At 40.3% G+C, this 16,033-nt stretch overlaps 1 pseudogene; it reads left to right on the top strand.

The window, feature by feature from the left end:
* The first annotated feature begins 8,273 nt into the window (after window positions 1–8,273).
* LOC122901962 lies at window positions 8,274–8,811 on the top strand (annotated as a pseudogene).
* The last annotated feature ends 7,222 nt before the right edge of the window (window positions 8,812–16,033 follow it).

Raw genomic sequence — 16,033 nt, 5'->3', positions numbered from 1 at the left:
AATCAAAACCACAGTGAGATACCATCTCACACCAGTCAGAATAGCTAAAATTAACAAGTCAGGAAACAGTAAATGTTGGCGAGGTTGTGGAGAAAGGGGAGCCCTCCTACACTTTTGGTGGGAGTGCAAGCTGGTGTTGCCACTGTGGAAAACAGTATGGAGGTTCCTCAAAAAGCTGAAAATAGAGCTACCCTATGACCCAGCAATCGCACTACTGGGTATTTACCCTATGACCAGCAATCGCACTACTGGGTATTTACTCAATTTGTGTTGAGATACAAATGTAGTGATCTGAAGGGGCACGTGCACCTGAATGTTTATAGCAGCAATGTCCACAATAGTCAAACTATGGAAAGAGCCAGATGTCCATTGACAGATGAATGGATAAAGAAGATGTGGTACATATATACAATGGAATACTATGCAGCTATCAAAAAATGATCTCTTGCTATTTGCAATAATGTGGATGGAACTAGAGGGCATTAAGCTAAGTGAAGTAAGTCAATCAGAGAAGGATAATTATCATATGATCTCTCTGATATGAGGAATTTGAGAGGCAGAGTGGGAATGGAGAGAAAAAAATAAAACAAGATGGGACTGGGGAGGGAGACAAGCCATAAGAGAAAGACTCTTGATCTTGGGAAACAAACTGAGAGTTCTTGGGTGGTTGGAGGGTGGGGAGAGATAGGGCCACTGGGTTATGGACACTGGGTAAGTTATGTGCTATGGTGAGTGCTGTGAATTGTGTAAGACTGATGATTCACAGTCTTGTACCCCTGAAGCAAATAATACATTGTGTGTTAATAAAATAAAATAATATATGTTAATAAAATGAAATGAAATAAAATAAATGCAGAGTGGAGATAATAGATCCAGGTCTAAAGCAGAAAAAAAGCATAGCCTATAAGATTTAAGCTAGTGACCAAGAAGTGGCAAGAGTAGAGAGAAGAAGCTGGTAGAGAAGCAGAGATGAGTCAAAGCTGACGAGGCTAGCTCAGAATAATGTAGCAGGGCTATCACATGGAAAGGTTGGATCCAAGGAGGACAAGGCACCATTTGGGGATGATGTTACTGACCAGGCCACCAGGATGTCCAGAACCTCATCTGGACTGCAATATCTAGCCTGAACTCAAGGGCACAATCCAGAGAAGTGAAACAGAAAAGACATGATTACTTCTTCACTATCTAGGGGAATTGAGAAAGGAGGTTGCAGCTTGGACCAGGAATAGAAAAGAGTTGTTTAGAAAATGAAAGAGACAAACAATATAAAATTCTACAGTGTTAAACCAGAGCCAGCTGGTGAGAATCACAAGACTGCAACTTAGCTACATGGGTAAAGTATGGGGGCACATAGTAGATGCTCAACAAATATTTGTTGGGAAAAATGAATGGATGAACCAATGAAATCCTTGAGATATGGGGCCAGCTGAATGAAAGAGGAAAACCAAAAGAAAGTAGAAAGAAGGGCTGGATGCTAAGGAGGAGACCTCTAGATGGTGAGTGGTGGGAAGTTACCACTTCTGCTGGGGACTTTCTGCTGGGGACTGCTTGCTTCCTCATGCTGGTCCCATCCTGTGCTGCTCAGGTCAGTCTGACTTCTCAGTCCCAGCATCTGGGACGCACATCTGTCCCAAAGTTCAGGCTCAATCCTGCACTTGCAGATAACACTCAGGTATTCTTGAAGTTATCCAGAGCTGGTACTCTCCTTTTTCTCTTTTTTTAAAGATTTATTTATCTATTTATTTGACAGAGAGAGACAGCACAAGCAAGGGGAGCAGCAAGCAGAGGAAGAGGGAGAATCAGGCTCCCCACTGAGCAGGGAACCCAATGTGGGTCTTGATCCCAAGGCCCTGGGACCATGACCTGAGCTAAAGGCAGATGCTTAACCGAAGAGACACCCAGGCACTCCCTTTTTCTCCTTTTCTGAAGCAGTTTTGTAATTTTGTAAGTAATATCTGGTCATTTATTGAAAATTAAGAAACACTATCACAAAGGAGAAATCAACAACTAATAGTAAGTTATTTCTGATCATTTTTCTATATGTAAAGTTACATCCTGAAATGGTTTGACCATTCTACCTACGTAACTTTGTATTTTTTTACCTATTAACATTACATCTAAAACAGTTTCATGTGCCATAATCTGATTATGTAAGAAATATGATGTTGAGGGTTTTTTTATTATAATAAAATACACAGGACATAAAATTTTCCATTAGTGACATTTAGTGTACCCCAAGATTATGCACCTATCACCACTATCCAGTTCTAGAACATTTTCATCGCCTCAAAAAGAAACCTTCTATCATTAAGCAGTCATTGTCCACAGTCCCCTCTCCCCAGCCCCCAGCACTTACTGATCTGCTTTCTGTCTCTATGGATTTGTCAACTCACATAAATGGAATCATACAATTCACGGTCCTTTGTGACTGACTTCCTTGGCTTAGCATAGTCTTCAAGGTCCATCCACATTGTGGCATGTGTTAGCACTTCATTCCTTATTATTTGATACTGTTTTAAATTCTACTCTTTGGCTCAAAACTCTTGTATGGCTCCCGATTGCCTATCCAAATCAAGTCTGAGCTCCCTCACATGGCACTCACTATTCTACAAAGTCCGGTCTGCCTGTCTTACCTGCACCAACCTACACTACTTGCTGGCCTCTGCACCTCTGCCTAAGCCCCAGTCTCTGCAGCTCTAAACCCATGGTTCTCAAAATATGGTGCCCAGAGCAGCCACAGGAACATCACCACTTGGGAAACTGCCATACTAACTGAGAGACACAGTTCTATGGGTTGATTCTGATGAATATTAAGTTTGAGAGCCATGGATCTAAATCACAACAGCCCTCAAAGTCTGGCTCATATGCTGTGTCCCTGAAACCTCGGCTTTCTCTCTCATCTTACTTCCCATTGGACCTTTTCCTACCTCTTTGAGGGGATTTTTCACTTTTTACACTATGTTGTAGTCATATCTCCACCACCAGAAAGCATTGCGTTATTTAGTTTATCTTAACACTGAGAAGAGGTCTGGAGAAGATGATTTTGAAGGTTGTCTCCCACTGAGATTTCTGGCATGAACTCTCAAAGGCAGGTCTAGAACTTCCATACATCTTCCGTTGCACATTGTAGCTTAAAGTGTGGCTCCCCCACAGTATGGGACAGACTTCTATCAACCTGCCGCAAAATGAGAAGAGAAAAAAAGATAAATAAGCTTCCTTTACACCAAATGTATCCAAGTATATTATCTTGAGGTTATAACTTTCCTGTTTTGCGGGTATTAAAATGTCCTTTCTTTTTTCAAGTAGGCTCCATGCCCAGCATGGAGCCCAATGCAGAGTTTGAACTCATGACCCTAAGATCAAGACCCAAGCCAAGAGATCAAGAGTTGGACGCTTAACCAACTGAGCCACCCAGATGCCCCCAAATGCTTTCTTTTATGAATAATACCAGTCATAGAGGGGATGTTTGGACTTCAGGGGTCTTATCTGGGTTTCTGTTGTATTTGCTTACAAGTCTATTATCAGATATCAGGTGTTCTCATTGTATTGCTTTGTCTGGGAACCCATGGCCTATCAAGATGTTGTGCATGGGAGGAGTCAGCCAGAGAGGTGTTTGGAAGCACCGCTCTGGAACCATCTGGGAATGCCAGGCTTCTACACAGTTTAGGAGCCCTCACTGAGCCATATTGAGCTTCAAAACTGCTCTCCCATACCGAGTCAGTGCCTGCTGTAAATGTGTCAGAGCCATAGCTCAGAGATCACAGAGCTCAGCTAAGAAAGAGATAAAGCAGAGGGAAACCCACTGCTGGGTGATAAGGGTCTTCAACATGCATGATGGAAAGCAGTTTGAAGGAAAGCAAACCTACATTCTAGCCTTGTAGGTTTATGCATGTGCACACACACACATACACACACACTAACTAGAGCTATAAAAACACTTGATGAGTACTTAAAATCTGAACTTTGAGGAATTGCAGATGGAATGTCTATGAAAGTCCTGAGTTGTTGTTTTTTTTTAATATCCTACTCCATGGTCCATATCAACAGAGATCAGCACATTAAACCCCAGCAGATATTAAGTAAGCAGGAGAAAAGTTCAGAATGAGCAGGATGAGACAGGACAGACATCATTCTTCCAGTCGTAATTGGCAAGAGAGTGATAGATTACTGACAGTATTCATGTTTCAGCTGAGTGGTGATAAACTCAACCCAGCTCACTCAGAAATGAGTTCAGTTCTTCTCATTTTATTATTATTGCCATATTTATAAAGTCTTCAGTAGATTAAAGAATCCTCTACCAGGCTATTTTTTAGAAATTCTGCCCAGTTTGGAAAGACACTTTCTTCTACGGAATGCTCCTTCTACCAAAAAAATAAAATAAAATGAAGTGGGCTTTAGGGGTGGGAGGGCCCAGCAGCGACTGTTTTACTACCTACCCAACTTCCTGACCGATGACTGGACCACAGGTAGGCATAGGTGGATATCCGACTGAAAACAGACCAATGAAATTCTCTCACAGGAATTTGGAATTGAGGCCCTGAGATTCTATTCAGTCTCCACATGCATCTGGAACAAAGGTGCTAGAAACCCAGGTGATATAACAGGAGCCACATAGAAGAGGGTGTATATAGATATCAGTAGATATAACATGAGCATGACGTGGAAGAGGGTGTGAAGCCAGGTTGTAGAGAGACAAATGGGTTTTGACCATGTTTCAAGAGGAAGAGAGTCTAGGAAATGACTGACAGGGTTCCAGTCAGCCCTCTAGTTCCTGGGTCAGGCTTCTCCTGAGAGATCCACATTCCGTGACTTGGATCTCTGAACTACCCATGAAACTTACCACAGTCCCCTTCTTGACTCATGTGAGCAGGAAGTGAAGTTCCATTTCTTAGAGCCCAAAGAAATTCAGTGAGGACCTTCCAGCCAAACCCAACCCCAAATAACAATGCCACTCAGGATTCTGGTGTCGCAGGAGAGTAAACCAGGCACACTTGACGAGAAGGGAGCCTCACAGGTCCACAGACACACTGGCACGACACCAATCCTAGCAGCCAGGGAAAGCTCAAGAAATAACAAATCAATCAAGTAACCCACGAACAGCTTAGAAAGGGTATTTGAAAGACTGGTGCATTACAACTAGTGATGAGTTAAGACAAGACAGCCACCTTCAAATAACAAAAGCATATTCAAAAAGAGGGGGAAAGACTGGCACCCATTTTCTTTCTTTTTGGACTCATACCTTACCTCATTGGAGGGGAAAAAATTTATCTGGCTACATTCTGATGTCCTCCAGATGGCAAAGCAGCCATCAAAGAGGAAAAGCCACAGAGTGGCCCATTTCCACTCATTTACAAGAGAGACTTACTCTTCAAGGAATTGTTCGAGGTGGCATATGATCTGGAGCAAGGATATAACGGTCCTCCTGTCTCTCCTGGAGACTCAAAGCAAAACCAAGTGGCAGGTGTGACTCCCTGCTGGGAAGTGGTAGGACTCCGTGGTGGTCCCCAGTGCCTATCCAGCAACTCCCAGCAGCCTGCCACATCTTCGCTTGTCCACCCTGAACAAGAACAATGTGTGCGTTCACGTGGCTGAATGCAGCTGGTTTTTAAAAAACTTTCCACCCTGACTGCCTTTTTTCTTTGAGGTCTTTATTTCATTAAAATGACATTTTTAGTGACACACGTGTGATAATGGATGGAATAATGGGTGAGCTTTTAATTTTTTATTCCAGTCTTCTCTAGACAAAATATGGAGTTAGCAACTTTACATCAGCTCCTCCCAATGTTTTGCTTTGTTCTTCTATGTGCACGTGTGTGCGTGTGTGTGTTTAGTTGTTTATATGTTTGTTTATACTGCTCCAGAAATCCAAGAGACTGGAACTACTCTCCTTTCTCACCTTCTGCCATGACATATTCATGTATGAACTAGAAGACCTTAAGCCCCCATCCAACCATGGATCCTGACTCTAGGATTGAACTTTATTTGTAACAAACCTTGCAATCTGTCCTAACACTCAATGTGGACAAGCAGAAGAGAGCAACATGTCTCCCTCTAGAATCGCTCTTGACTTGCCTCAACTTTCTAGCCTGAATTTTCTAGCTAAGGAGCTGCTGCCAAATGGGGAAATTTATAGTGTTACACTGAAAGAGACAGTGGAGTTTTGCCTCAAACTTTCTGTTTTAAAAATTTTTGAGTCTACCAAAATGTTAAAAAAATTGAACAAATCATTCAGATATCCTTCACTGTCACCATATATATATAACCATATATACATACATATGGTTATATATATATGGTTTATATATATTTATCTATATATTTTTATTTATATATTATATATATAATAATATAAATATTAAAATATTAATAACTATAAAATTTATGTTTATAAATATATATATGTGCTGTGTATATATATATTTATATATATATATGAGACACTTTTTTTGGCTGTACCATTTGAAAGTAAATGAGACTCATCACATTTCACCCTTAAGTACTTCAGCATATATCTCCCCAAAACAAAAACATTCTCATATAAAACTATAATAACATTATCATTCTCAATATATTTAACTTTGAGAAACAATTAATAATATTGTTACGTTAATAGTTATTATAATAATTTGTCATTGTATTTGTTAATTAATATGAAATATATAACCCAGTTTCATGCCTTGTTCTACCTTTCATGATTTCTGACATTTTTGAAAAGCTAGTTGTCTGGTAGAATGTCTTCTATATTCGGACTTGTTTGATTGTTTTCCCTAAATTAGAGGCAGGTTGAGCATTTTGGCAAGAATACTACAAAGGTGGTATTGTATTCTTCTCCCTGACAACAGAGCAGGGGGCTCAGTTGCAAATGTATCCCATTACTGGTGATCTTAATTCAATTAAGATGGTGTCTACCGGATTTCTCATTGTAAAGGTAATTTTCCCTCTCTAGTGAGTAAGTAATCTGACACAGTAAGGGTTTCAGATTCACCTTTCACTTTTCCTGCCCCAGACCCACAAGTCAGCTATTTCTCTAAGGATCCCTGATTTTTTTAAACATCAAGATTTTGGTGCTAAGTATTTCAGTGACATTGGAAAGAGCATATAGTTTCTTTCAATGGATTCGATTAAAGGAACAAAGAAAGATGAGTTCATACTAATACAACCACAGCTCTTCTTTCTCACCTCCCCACCATGACTTATTTTCCCCTTCCCTGGTTCTGAACAAAGCAAAACATCTATCCTACAACGTAGAGAAAACAGTTCCAATGTAGGTAAACCAGTACCACTTCCTACAATAAAACTACTAAGCAAATTCAGGTTTTCTCAACAGTTCCTTTTGTCCTCAAATCCACTAAGATCTACAACCAGAGCACATAATTTAAAAGTTAATTGCATTGTTTTTTTCTCTGTGGTCATGTAATTTGATATACAGTTAGGTTTGTTTGTTTCTATTTATATTCAATTTTAGGTAGATTTCGTTTTGTGTTATGGACTGAATTGCCCCCCTCCAAGTTCATATGTTAAAGCCCTAATTCCACTTATTTGTTATTATTATTTAGAGATAGGGCCCATAGAAAGGGTAATTATAGTTAAACAAAGTCATAAGGGTAAGGCCCTGATCTGATAGGATTATTGTCCTTAGAAGGAGAGACCCCACAGAGCCTCCTCACTCTCTCTCTCTCTCTCTCTCTCTCTATCTCTGTGGGTGTGCACTGAAGGTGAGGATAGAGCAAGCAGGGGGTCGTCTGCGAGCCAGAAAGAGAGCCCTCCTCAGAAACTGAATTGGCCAAACCCTGGTATCACTTCTGGCCTCCAGAACTGTGAGAAGATAAATTTCTGTTGTTTCAACCACCCAAGATTATATTTTATGATGTCAGCCTTTGCCTTGTTCTTCTACTTACTGTTGATTTCTTATAGGACTCTGGGACACCTGCCTCTCTAGAACAGTAGGATTGTGGCCAGAATGAACATACAGATGAAAAAAAATAATAATTGGCAAGTCTATATGCTTCAGATGTCTCTATGTAGATTACAGTTATTAATACAAGACTCCTAGAACAAATCAGACAGTGTCTGAGATAATTTTTTAGGGGAACCAAGCCTAAATGGGAGGTTAGCCTGAAATATCATCTGGTCAATGATAAAACCAAGATTGAAAGCCATACTTTCTCTAGATCCAAAGCTTGTGTTTTAAATATCATGTTATAGAGTCTGTGACACGAGGAGCTGAGAGTGAGAACCACCCACTTACAGTGGCCAGTTCAGTGGTCAAGGCAATGCCCAAAGCCAAGGGAAAGACCAGGAGACAGAAGTTCAGTTACAGTGTTAACCAGAAGCGGCTGAACCAGAATGTTCGATGGAAAGCGACATCATGGGTCGAGTGCTCCCACATCCAACATGCCTGGGACCACGCCAAATCCATGCAGCAGAACCTGATCGAGATGGGGTTGGCTATGGACCCCAACAAGGCGGTTCCCCCCTGTAAGAGAAAGGTGAAGGCCGTGGATGTGGACGTAGAGGAGAGGCCTATGGAGCTTGTGCGGAAGCCCTATGTACTAAACAACCTGGAGGCAGAACCCAGCCTTCCAGAAAAGAAAGGAAACACGCTGTCTCGAGAACTCATTGACGATGTGTGTTACATGGTGGAGAAGCATGGAGACGACTACAAGGCTATGGCCCAGGATGAGAAGAATTACGATCCACATACCCTGCAAACAGATTCGGAATAAGATCAACGTCTGTAAGCGTTTTTACCCAGCGGAGTGGCAAACCTTCATTGATTCTTTGCAGAAGAATAAGAGGGAGGTTGAGTGATTGGCTTATGCCTGCCCCAGGCTGAGGTCTCCTCCTGGATCAGAGAAGCTCAAAGCCAGGGGTTAAGGCAAGGAGGGGGATGTGGCTAAATGAAGCTGGTCAAACCCCGGGGAATCAGAAGGTTACACACACATGCACACGCACGCACACATACTCCCCTTTCTGAAGGGAAGGAACGGTCTCCAAGAGGCTTCTGAGGACCCTGAGAAAAGCCAGAACCAATTGTTTTCAGCATGGGTGGTTTGTTTACATATAGTCTGTACATAATAAAAAGACCATTTTATAAATAAATAAATAAATATCGTGCTATATACTACAAGGAATAATAAAGAGTTAATAAAGATTGGGGCACCTGGGTAACTTAGTCGTTAAGCGTCTGCCTTTGGCTCAGGTCATGATTTCGGGGTCCTGGAATCGAGCCCTGCATCAGCCTCCCTGCTCAGTGGGAAGCCTGCCTCTCCCTCTCCCACTCCCCCTGCTTGTGTTCCCTCTCTTGCTGTGTCTCTCTCTGTCGAATAAATAAAATCTTTAAAATAAAGAATTAATAAAGATTAATAAGAGTTTTGGGGATTATAATGAGCCTGTGGAAAAAACTATTCATTATGTATTTATAAATAGTATATAAATATATACACATGCAAATATTTTTCTCATGTGCATAAGGAAAAACGAGCAGGTTTACTTGGATTTATCTGAATAAGAGTGGGGAGCATGACGGAATGCACTGGGATTGTGACCAATCTCCAATGCCAAGACACCCCAAATGTACCCCTAACTTAGTCTCTCAGCAATGCATCTTTTGAAATAAAACTCACCCTTAGGGAACAAAGAACTGCCGCATCTAAGTCAGTCCAAGAAAGCTCAAGGTTGCTTCCATTTCTCCCATTCCAGAGAGGTGGGAAAGAACTGTGGTGACCATGCCAACACCCATAGTAGAGGAAAAGAGAGATTGCATGAGGTCAAACTTTGCCATTGGGAAACATAGTCAGGTGGCATGAAAACTTTCAAAAGAGAGAGCATTTACAATTAAGATTTTAAACCTAGAGAGCATCATTTGGGTCCCTTTCTTGGTATGTATTTTAGAAGAATTAGAAGTGCCAACATTGTTCGAAGAGACAGAGGGATTTAGCGTGTCTGAGTCCAAGGTTGTGTTTATCCCCAAGAGCAGATCATTTCTGCTTTGCCTGAACCTGGCAACAAGAGCCAATAAATCCACTGTTGTGGTTTAGGCAAGGTGCAGTTTCACTTGCAAACCAAGACCCCTGACTAGTACATACATCACCATTAACCCTCACAATGGTCTGTAGGGAAACTAGGAACACTTTTGTAATGAGAAAACTAAATTTCACATACTGCAATTAACTTATTAAAGGAGATATACTTAGCAAGTGTCCAATAGGATTTGAACCAAGGTACTCTGAGGCTGAAGCACTTTTCACTAGATTACATTATGGAAAACACTGTACATTCAACAACTCTATTAACACAAAGTTTATTTATTAAAAAATATAGATTATAACACATGTTTTTTCCCCTTACTTCTCAGTTATCATGAAAGAAACAAGGAGAATGTTATTGAGCACCCACCAATGCTAAATTCTTTTGAATATGTGAGATCATTATCCCCCGCAGCAAACCAGTGAATCATCCCCATGGATAGATGAGGATACAGAGCTGCAGAAAGTATAATTAGTAATTATCCATTTACTAATCCATTAACTAATTATCCTGTTATTCAGTAAGTAACAGGACTAAAGTACAATGTCTTCTGAACAGAATTCTGAGATTTTCTTAACACTACCAAATTCCTTCTTCATAGAATAGGATTTGATTGTTTTATCCCAGTTCCACAATTCAAGGTGCTAACAATCACTGAGTGGCCTTTACTCCCTCCTCCAGGGAGTAAGTGAGGGCTTATAAGAAACTAACCAGGTCAATGGACGACTTTCCATGTTCAACCTGATTTCAGTGGTAAAAACTGGTAGAAACCATCATAGCATTTCTGGGCAATTACCTCAAGCTCAGCTGACTTTAGTATTCATCAACAATAATGAATTTACAAAACCCAGAGTGAGTGTCCAGGCAAATAAATTACCTCATTTATATGTTCTTGTCCTGGCTAATAAAGTTTACATTGATAAGAACCAACAGTGGAACCCAGCTTGGAAAACCAAATGTTTTCACTCATGACCATTAAATATCCTAGACCATTTCTGAAACATTTTTATCATCCTATGACCATCAGTTAAGTTTTTCTTCATAACAGTATTAGGTTCCAAGTTAAAACATCAGCACTTTAAATGTTTAAAATGTTTTTAATTAACAGTTTTCTTTGCTCTTATAATGGCCCAGAGACTCACTCTTTCAGGCACTGAAGAGATGGTAAAAGAGCTTTACTACTTCCTTTTGGAAGATTCCAAACAGATTTATCTTTTTCTTTCTGAATGCATTTTTTAATGTATTTGGGTATAAACGTGCATACAGAAAAGCTCAGAAACCATAAAGTGAACACTTTGGTGAATCGCCCACATTGAGCGCACTCGTCTAACCAACACCCAGATCAGGAAATACCAGAACCTTAGAATCATCCCCATTTTGGTCCTCCTCCAAGTAACTACCTCTCTACAAAGGTAATGACTATCCTGGCTTTTAATGCAATAGATTTGTTTTGCCTGTTGAACTTAATGTAAATAGAATCATAAAGTCCTATGCATCAGCCTGTGGGGTACTTACCCTGGAATTGTGGAATTGCTAGATCATAAAACATGAATACATTCAGTTTGGGTTGATGCCACTGGTTTTGTGAGTTGGTTGCATGAATTTACATGCTCCCCAGTAGAGGATGAGCATTCCGATGGCTACAGTTGTCCAAGTGGTTTGTTGGAATTTACAGTTGCCCTTGCAGAGTATGAGCATTCCGGTTGCTTCAGATCCTTACCAATATTTGGTGTTTCTCTTTTTCAAGAATTTTAACCATTCTGGTTGATATGCAGTAGTATTTCATAGTAGTTTTAACCTGAATTTCTCCAATGACTGATGAGATTGAGCCTTTCTCCTTAGGTTTTATGATGGTTCAATTAGTCTTTTCTACCAGCCATTAAATGAGGGAAATCCTCAAAATTTTGGTCCTAAATATTCTCTTCTCATCTCATTCTTATACTATTTCAATAACTAATGTTTATCTACAGCTTGAATTACCTGTCATTTTCTTTCATTCTTTATTCATTTAATGTACATTTACTCAGGGCACCTGGGTGGCTCAGTCAGTTAAAAGCATCTGCTTTTGGTTCAGGTCATGATCTCAGGGTCCTAGGATCAAGCCCTGTGTCTGGCTCCCTGCTCTGTAAGGAGTCTGTTTCTCTCTCCACCTCTCACCCTTCCCCCCAACTTGTGCTCTCTCACTCTCAAATAAATAAATAAAATCTTTTTTAAAAAATGTACATACCTCACCTAAGAAGATGATTACATATGGAAAGATTCTCAACATCATATATTATCAGGGAATTGCAAATTAAAGTAATTAGATACTACTAAAAATAGCAGTCAAAATTCAAAACACTGTCAATGCCAAATGCTGGCAAGGATGTGAAACAAGATGAACTCTCATTCATTGTTGGTGAAAATAGAAAATGGGACGGCCACTTTGGAAAACAGTTTGGTGATATCTTAAAAACAAAGCATTCTTTTACCATATGATCCAGCAGTTACACTCCTTAATATTTACCCAGAGGAGCTGAAAACACACCCACACAAAATCTGGGTATTTAGAGCAATTTTATTCATACTTGCCAAAATTTGGAAGCAACCAAGATGTCCTGCAATAGGTGAATATGTAAGTAATCTCTGGCACATCCAGACAATGGAATATTATACAGCACTAAAAAGAAATGCACTCTCAAGCCACAAAGAGACATGGAGGAATCTTAAACACAAGTTGCTAAGTGAAGAAAGCCAAATGAAAAGTCTGCCCGTTGTAAAATTCCAACTGTATAACATCCTGCTAAAGACAAAACTATGATGACATGGAAAACATCAGTGGTTGCCAGGGGTTGGGGAGAGAGAAGAATGAATGGGTGAGATAGAGCACAAAGGATTTTTAGGGCAGTGAAACTATTCTGTGTGATATTCTGTATGATACTGTAATCGTGGATACATGTCATTACACATTGTCTAAGCCCAAAAGATGTGCAATGCCTAGAGTGAATCCTAATACAAACTATGTACTTTGGGTGATAATGATGTTCATTCAGTGATTATAACAAAGGTACCACTCAGGAGCAGGATATTGATAGTGGGAAGCATGTGTGTGGTGAGGGGGCAAGGTATGTATAGGAGCTCTTTGCACTTTCTGCTCAATTTTTCCATGAATGTAAAACTGCCCCCCAAGAAATAAAGCCAATCTAATGAAAAAGAAAAGAGAAGAAAGGAAAAGGGGGGAAAAAAAGGAAAGGGAAGGGAAGGAGAGGAAAAGTAAAGGAAGGAAAGGAGAGCGGAGGAAAGGAAAGAAAAGGACAAGACCTCTTTCTGTTCTTATATTCTAGTGACAGAAGCAGCCGTTAATCAAAAAAGAATGCAAATAAATGTAAAACCACAATTGGTAATTTCTCCAAGTGCCACAAAGGTGAGATAGATATATGGTGCTGTTGGGGGAGGGGGTTATTAGAGGCATGGGGGTCAGGAAAGTTAACCCTGAGAAAGTGACAGTTAATCTGGAATCAAGAAAAAGTAGAGGGTCACTATGCAAAGGGGGAAGGGGAGAAGTATTTGGGACAGATGGAATAACATATGTAAAGGTATGTCACATCAAGCATGACATCTCTGAGGAAGTGAAGGCCAGGAAGGCACAGATGATTTCAAAATCATCTTCGTGGCCGAGTAAAATTCCACATACCACATCTTCTTTGCCCATTCATCAGTGGATATTTGGGCTATCTCCAAGTTTGACTATTTTTGGTAATGCTGCTATAAGTTTGGAGTGTATGTACCCTTCCCTTGGGTAAATACCTGTGCAATTGCTGGATTGTAGCAAAACATTCTATTTTTAACTTTTTGAGAAACCTCCATACTGTTCTCCAGAGTGGCAGCACCAGTTTGAATTCCCACCAACAATGTAAGAAGTTTCCCCTTTCTCCTCACCCTTGCCAACACCTGTTGTTTTTTGTGTTGTAAATTTAACCATTCTGACAGGTGTGAGGCGGTAGCTCATCATGGTTTTGGTTCGCATTTCCCTGATGTTAAGTGATGTTGAGCATCTTATCATGTGTCTGTTGGCCATCTGGATGTCTTCTTTGGAAAAGTGTCTATTCATGTCTTCTGCCCATTTCTTAACTAGGTTATTTGTTCTTTGGGTGTTGAGCTTGGTAAGTTCTTTATATTTTGGATAGTAACCCTTTATCAGATATGTCATTTGCAAATATCTTCTATTCTGTGGGCTGTCTTTTAGTTTTGTTGATTGTTTTCTTCAATGTGCCAATGATTTTGAACTTGATGAATTCCCAATAGCTCATTTTTGCCTTTGTTTCTCTTGCCTTTGGCGATATTTCTAGCAAGAAGTTGCTGCAGCTAAGCTCAAATAGGTTGCTGCCTGTGTTCTCCTCTAGGATTTTGATAGTTTTGCATCTGACCTTTAGGTCTTTCACCCATTTTGAGTCTATTTTTGTATGTGGTGTCAAAAAGTGGTCCAGTTTCATTCTTCTACATGTGGTTGTCCAGTTTTCCCAACACCATTTATTGAAGAGACTGTGTCTTTTCCATTGGACATTCTTTCCTGCTTTGTCGAGAATTAAGTGACCATATAGTTGTGGGTCCATTTCTGGGTTCTCTGTTCTGTTCCGTTGATCTGTGTGTCTGTTGCTGTGCCAGTACCATGTTGTCTTGATGACAACAGCTTCAAATCCAGAATCTTGATGCCTCCAGTTTTGTTTCTCGTCTTCACAATTGCTTTGGCTATTTGGGGTCTTTTGTGGTTCCATACAAATTTAGCTCTGTGAAAAATGCTGGTGGTATTTTCATAGGGATTGCACTGAATGTGTATATTGCTATACAGCCATCAAAAAGAATGAAATCTTGCCATTTGCAACCATGTGGTTGGAGCTAGAGAGTGTTATGCGAAGTAACATAAGTCAGACAAATACCACACTATCTCACTCATATGTGAAATTCAAGAAAGAAAATACATGAACATATGGGAAGAGGGGAAGGGGAAAAAAGGAGAGAGGGAAACAAACCATAAGAGATTCTTAATGATAGAGAACAAATCGAGGGTTGATGGAGGGAGGTGAGTGAGGAATGGACTAGATAGTTGATGGGTATTAAGGAGGGCACTTGTTATGATAAGCCCGGGTATTATACATAAGTGATGAATCACTGAATTCTACTCCAAAAACTAATATTGCACTGTATGTTAACTAACTAGACTTGTAATTAAAAAAAAAAAATCATCTTCTGTGTTGACCTTTCCTCTAGCTCCAGATTCCTTTATCTAACCAGCTACCTGACATTTTACCTTACATGTCTAAACCCTACACAATCCTCTCTCCAACTCTGGTCTCCTTTATTCTTGTCCCTGCACAATGTTTGGAAGCTTCTCCTAATCCCCTCTACAAAGATCTGTCTCTTTTACCTTCCAGACATATTTCAAGGTTGTCCACTTCTCTGCATCTCTATTGACTCTCCTGGGATGTGGGCCACCATGGTCTCCTGTTAGGATTCTTGCACTAGCATCCTGAGCGGTCTACTCACAGACACCTCTTGCCCTCCTCAGTATACTTTCCACACCATAATTGGAATGACTTTTCAAAACTGAAACTCAATTACATCCTATCTCTTGCTTAAAACCCAACAATGATTTTAATCCTAATGCTCTTAGGATAAAGACTGATATTTGTAACCATGGTCTAATACACCGTGTAAGACCTGGCCTTAAATCTCTGCCCCACATTGCACCACCGTCATCCATCCCACACTTTAGTCCCAGAGGTCCTCTCCTAGCCCAAAGTGCATACCATGCTCCTGTTGTCTTTGCACATCCTTTCTCTTCTTCTGGGATGGTTCCCTCTCTTTGTGGTCTGTAAACACCTACACACGTCTTTCAGATCTCAGCTTAAACATCCCTGTCTGAAAGAAGCTTTCCCCAACTCCACCCTAGATCAAGCCCCAGGATCTGCTCTCATCACTCTGACTTCCTTTCCTCCAGAGCACTTATATCTGCACTATTCTGACA

The sequence above is a fragment of the Neovison vison genome, chromosome 3, assembly GCF_020171115.1.
Source record: "Neovison vison isolate M4711 chromosome 3, ASM_NN_V1, whole genome shotgun sequence".
In the NCBI taxonomy this organism is placed as follows: domain Eukaryota; kingdom Metazoa; phylum Chordata; class Mammalia; order Carnivora; family Mustelidae; genus Neogale; species Neogale vison.
This window is presented reverse-complemented; position numbering and strand designations above follow the sequence as displayed.